Below are 6,040 nucleotides of genomic sequence, written 5' to 3'. Positions count from 1 at the left end.
TCTCTATTCTAAAAGGGTCTCAAGTAGTAACTACTTCATCTCCTCTTTTCTTTTAGCTTTCCACCTGAAACAGAAGACATATTATATTCCACTGCTCCTTAAAGCTACACATGCTGCATCTCCAGCAGGACAAGATCTATTAACAGTTGCAAATAGCTCAGCTGTGTGAGGTTTTTCTTTACCTGAGTTGAGAAATGGTTTGTCTTCTACCACTTCTTTGAATGAAGTAAAAAGAATCAAAGATTTACAGCAAAATAGGTTCTCTTTGGAGTGCACTGGAAGATCTTCCATTCAAACAATGGTATACAATGAAATTTCCACTAGATTCCTTTCTCCTCCTGCTTTCCTTCAGCTTATTACCTATCCATGGAATGAGAACAGCCCCTCATTGGACAGCCTTGTCCATAGAAGGTCATGCTTAAACTCTTGTGACTGTAATTATTTTGTCTCCTTGCTGTCCAACACTGCCACGTGAAGGAGGTCATGGTGTCGAGTGATTCTAGCCTGGCTCCACAATACCTTCCCTTTATGTCCTTGAGGACTTCTGGGATCTGAACACTGTATTTGGGTGCTATTAAATAGGAATATTTAATTTAGAATTAATTGCATCTTTGGATTTCTGTCTTTAAGTGATTATTTCTTCCCAATGACACAAATGCTTCAAACATCAAGATTTTGATATTGAGCATTCCTGCAAGGAGAGTGGGAGGCAGAAATCCCAATTGTTGATTTTAATTCAAAAAGGTAATGCTCTCTTATAAAAGTTATCTCAGTCAGATTCCAATGTGGAAAAATGAATCAAAGCACTTAAACTTTTCTTCTGCCGCTGTGTTTAACATTTCTTTCTTTTTTCTCCAAAGTGTCAGGAAGTGGTGCTGAGTTGGCAGCAGTACATACCATCCCAGAGGAGGCTGTAAAATAAGCATTAAAAATGTTTAGTCCTGTCTATAAAAATGAGTTTTACTGAACTCTAAAAAAGTAGTAACAGAAGTACCTCTTCCAGCACTTTTTGTGGTTATTAATAGAAGTGAGTTAATTATTTTCCAATGAACACATAAATTCTTATCAGAACTCTCCATTCAAATAGAATACTTTCCCAACCTTAGGTATCTGATAAAATTTCTGTGAGCTACTTCATATATAATCAAATCTACCACTGTATAAATTAGTAGGCTTGTGGGAGTGATTATTGATTCATATAGCTGAATCTTGGAAGACTTCTCTTTTTGATGGAGAGCTTGTCTTGAAAATTCATGTTACAATTCATCTGTACACTTGTTTTGCCACATAAGTTAATGTAATTAACTTATCTCATACACTAGAATAAATTTAGGAAGCTGTGTTAAAAAGATGGCCCTTCAGAAGATTAGACTATTTCTTGTCATTCTTTTGTTATTTAAACAGATATATTGTTTCTGATACTATGCAGTTTAATTGTCACTGTGATGGTGCTAACATCAATAATGTAATTTAACTTATTGAAGGGAACATAGTGTCTGTCAGGAGTATTTCAGCCTTTGCTGTTCTCCTGTCAAGGAGAAATTGAGCATTTTTCCTTTCATTAAGACATAATTTCATTTTAAAAGGAACATCTACTTTTTGAATACAATGATATTCACAACACTGATTGTTTTAAAATCCTTTTCCAGAGTCATCGTGCCCTCTCAAGCTTATTATCAGTATTTCACAGTTTTTCTGGGGTTTCAAAATGCCACTGGAGGACAGATGACAAACTATAGTGTACCCTTACCATCTAGTGTGTTACTTTGTGGTCTCAGGTTGCTTTTCCTCGAGGAGTTGGGCACTATCAGCTGTCATTGCTCATCTATTGTTTCTTGCCCGCAGAGGCTCCGCGAGTGGGAGATGCCGGAGCGGCCGCACTGCCGGTGCTGGGGGAGCAGGAGAACCCCGATGGTGCCATCAGTTATTGGGAGAGTGTTCATCCAGGGAATGGCACACACACAAAGCAGCTCTGATGAAATGCATCTCTGTCAAGGACAGTTTGTCTCAGCTGAGGCTTGAATAACAACAGAAGTGAGAAACAGAGTAGGCTGATGAGGGGGAAAGCGAACTGGAGTCACTGCATGTAAGTATTTTCAAATAATTCCTTACATAGTTCACTTATCTGATGAGTAGATTTCTGTATGCTTTTCTGGACACAATTTTTCACTTGTGAAGAATGAAAATCGCATTTTTTTACTGTGATGCATAAGCAGAATGTGTCTTTGCTATTCTCTAAATACTTAGAATATTTTATATGAAGAATGGAATTTGAAATATTTGTAGGGGAGAAAACACTTTTGTTTTGCCTTCCAAGTGTGTGCTGATATTTTAAACCAAGCAGATACTGATACTTTGATGTGTGGTCAATACCTTTTCATGGGACATACTTATAAACAAGTAATATTTTAATAAATAAATATTTCATATAGGCTTTTTATAATTTCCATTTATGGAACTGTTCATATTTCTACTGTTTTTTTCAAGAGTCAGTTTATGGGAGGGTGTTAATAGCAACGACTTAGCTGCATTTACACTTGAGCAAACCCAGTACTAAAAATTGGCAAACTGGAATGAGTATGAATAGAGTTTTATGACAGTCTGAGACAAAGTGGGGGTTTTTAAAGAAAAATTCTTATTTCCTTTGATTCTCCCCCAAAAGGGGTGTGGTTTTTTTGTGATAACTAAAGAATAATTGGATTTGAGAGTTACCAAAAACTTCAGGGCACCAGTTTTGAATGGAACAAATCAACTCCAGCCAATGGAAGATTAAGGAACCTCATTAAGATTAGGTAGCATTGTGCTACCACACTCAGACTGCTATGACACATGGAATAAAAAGGGATCATTTGGATTTTCTGAAACCTGGTTATTAACTTGCAATTATTTCTCAGTATGTTTTCCAAGCACTACTCATTAGCAACGAATTCAAAGCTCATGTGCCTGCTATAGCAACAGCTCTTCTGGTTTTCAGAACATTTATGGGGAACTGTGGCACTGCAGCAGGCTACATTTTTTTGTGTGTGTTTCATAAACCAATTATGATGTCTTTTTGAAGTGAAAAACAGGGATATAACTTAGCAGGAGCCTGCCTTCTCTGGATGAAATTGATTTGGCTGTATCTTGTCAGAGGCTCCAGATAAACAGTGATGTAACTAAATAGTCTCATGGAGACTGCTCCTTCTGATGGAAGAAACTTGGCCTGCACATGCATGTTAGAGTTTAATTGACTGTCTTGGAAGTAGCCTGACATTCTTGTCTGTACTCTTTCCACAGACTGCATGAAGTGGTGCTGGTTTCTTTTTATAAAGACAAGTTTAATGGTTTTAAGCTCATGATAAAGAAGGTCTCCTAAGAACTTCCCTAAAACTTCATCCTGAGCTCAATACAAGCAATGACAGAAGGGCAGCCAATAATTCACTGGGGAATTAATGCCCATTTCTTTTGTTTCCTATGTGATGGCATGTCCAATTACACTGAGTCTTTGCTGCTAATCTCAACAGGCCCTCTCTTGCGCTTCTTGCCTTTATTGTTCCTACAGCTTCCCTGGTGTAGAGTTAGTGGATGATGCTATTAGATGTTTTAAATCTCAGTTTTTACAAGCATTTTCTGCATTTATAGAATAAAGTGAGAACTCCTTGTTCAGCCAAACTGAGTGATGACAGGTAATTCTCCCTATCATTAGAGCTGACTAGAAATATTTTCCCCTAAAATCAAATCAGTTTCAGTATTCTCATTATGAAATGCAAAAACTACAGCTGCTCTTTTTAGGAGGTTTCAGGAGAAACTTGGTCTCCCTCCCCAAAAAGATAGATATTTGTTTTAATGAAGACTTTTTACCACATAGATTTGTGACTCAAAAAGCTCCTGTATAAAAGAGTATTAATCTTTACCTGTTATCTGTATTTAGGATATTTTGCAGAGTGTAGTAAATGCAAAAATCATGTTGAATTCTAAACCATTTTCAGAGTGTACCTGTAGAGCAAATCAATGCATTCAGTGAAGCTGTGGAATACATATAAGAAGTTTTTTAAAGCAACTGTGTTCATTTTATGTTAATCATAAACTCAGTAGTACTGGATGTAGAAAACTCAATTTAATATTAATAATTATGCATCTGGAATATAATACCTCCCTAAGAAACAGAGGGGCTAGCTTTCAATCTTTTTGCAAAGGTTAACACCTCATCCTTTTTAATAAATATATTAATCTATTTACCATATAAAGTATTAAATTTCCCAAGCACTATTTTTGAAAATAGGATTAAACATCAATGAGGTCACATCAGTTGCCAAGATAACCATATTTTCCTAATGTGTTTGTGTGCACTTCTGGCATAAATGTCAACATTTCCACTAAACTTGGTAGAACTTTCTTATACTCCTGTTTCAGCAGCCAGGGCTTGAGTGGCTCAGGAGCAGCCAGAGCTGGTTTGATACCTGACTGGCCAAGGATGAGAAGAGGAAAAGGGCAACCAGAAAATACTGATTGTAAATTTATTCTTTTTGAAATAGTTAGTTCTACATTTATTTTTTTGATTAACTGGAAACAATTTATGAATCAGTGCTGAAGTGCTCAATAGTTTATTTTAAAAAATTAAGCAGAAATGTTGTTCTACTATGTTCCCCTCCCACTTATTCAGAATTTCTGCTTTGCAACCCAAATATAGTGATCAAATGGCCTGGCTGATTATATGCCTTGTTGCAAACACAATTAGATATATTTCAAGTGGTATTAGAAAAAATAGAGGGAACTGTAAATACAGCAAGATGGCTGAGTTGATGTTTAATAGACACAAGAAAGTTTTGTATTGAAGACACAGCTTTCAATCCTTTTATGATATCTCATTTAGATCTATTTGTGGGCCCAACAGTGGATCCTCTGCCTTCAACTTTGACAAAGCAGAGTGAAAATCCCCAGTAAGATGAAAACATTCTGCAGCCTACAGCAGTTTCTGTGCTACATGGCCTTTGAGTTGCCTGAAGAACAATTGGGGAATTGCTTTAGAGAGGTCATAAATTGTTTTGAGATTTACTCAACAAATTCTAAATTTGGATGAAATATGTGATTATGGAAGCACATAATAAGCATTCTCTCCTACACTCACAAACAGTTTTATTTTCAAATCATTCTCTTTACAAATACTCAGATCCTGTCAGCCCTTTACATGCTTCAGTCAGGTTCCAAAATAGATTCCTAAGTAGATGAAGTGGTTTCTCCTTCTAAACAAACAGACAGAATTTCTGTGTGTCTTACAAATACCACAGTACTGGTGACAACTGCTCTGCAGTGAGGAGGGGTTGGTTTCAGGTGTGATAACTTCCACCCTTCCTTAGAGCACAGGAGAGCAAAAAGTAGAGTCACTGGGACCTATTCCCAAGAGGTAGAACCTCTTTCTCATGTTCTGTTGAGGAATGAGCAGAGGAGGCCTGATGGGAGCAGTAGGTGGGGCTATTTGGCCAACCTCCCACCCAAGCACTAACAGAATTAACACCTTGGCTATGTTGAGGCCTCATAATAAGAGCCTTGGTGACAGAATGGGAAGAAATTATATCAAAATGTGGCAAAGAAGAGAACATTCTAAAACTTTCTGAGCCATGGTAAAACCCACAAAGCATTTTTTTCCTTAGCTTAAGGAAGCAGGTAGAAAGTTTCTTCCATCTAATGTGTTTTTTAAGCCCTTTTACAGTCATTAGCAAAACTATGTATCAGTTGGCATTGCTCCTTAGTGTCCTGCAGTAATGACAAAGAGGTAAAATTAAAGCATGAAATTATGTGGACAGATCCAGAGCAGTGATTCATACCCTTTATATGTAAAAAAATACACCCTGGAAAGTTCAAATTTAAATTTTCTGAAAGCATGAGTGAATTTTCTCCTCCTCTTATCCTTACCCTAGTAGAGTAATTTTCAGTGGCTATAAAATGTGGTTATTAAATCTTGAATGTATCTTTTGCAGTGGTATTCCCTGTCCATATATAGATATCAAGACAGCTACAGATTGCTTAATGACAGTCTGTTGGTCCAATTAATGTGTTAGTA

General features: G+C 36.8%; 1 protein-coding gene across 1 annotated transcript in view; it reads left to right on the top strand.

The window, feature by feature from the left end:
• Positions 1 to 2,019: 2,019 nt before the first annotated feature.
• ANKFN1 (ankyrin repeat and fibronectin type III domain containing 1) overlaps positions 2,020 to 6,040 on the top strand; it is a 120,390-nt gene continuing 116,369 nt past the window's right edge. Inside the window, exon 1 of the mRNA XM_071573852.1 lies at positions 2,020 to 2,086. The gene's annotated coding sequence lies outside the window, so the exon portion shown is untranslated. The remainder of the gene's footprint in view (positions 2,087 to 6,040) is intronic.

The sequence above is a fragment of the Pithys albifrons genome, chromosome 19 (assembly GCF_047495875.1).
Source record: "Pithys albifrons albifrons isolate INPA30051 chromosome 19, PitAlb_v1, whole genome shotgun sequence".
NCBI classification, from domain to species: Eukaryota; Metazoa; Chordata; class Aves; order Passeriformes; family Thamnophilidae; genus Pithys; species Pithys albifrons.
Note: the sequence above shows the minus strand (reverse complement) of the source record. Positions and strands in the feature narration are given on the sequence as shown.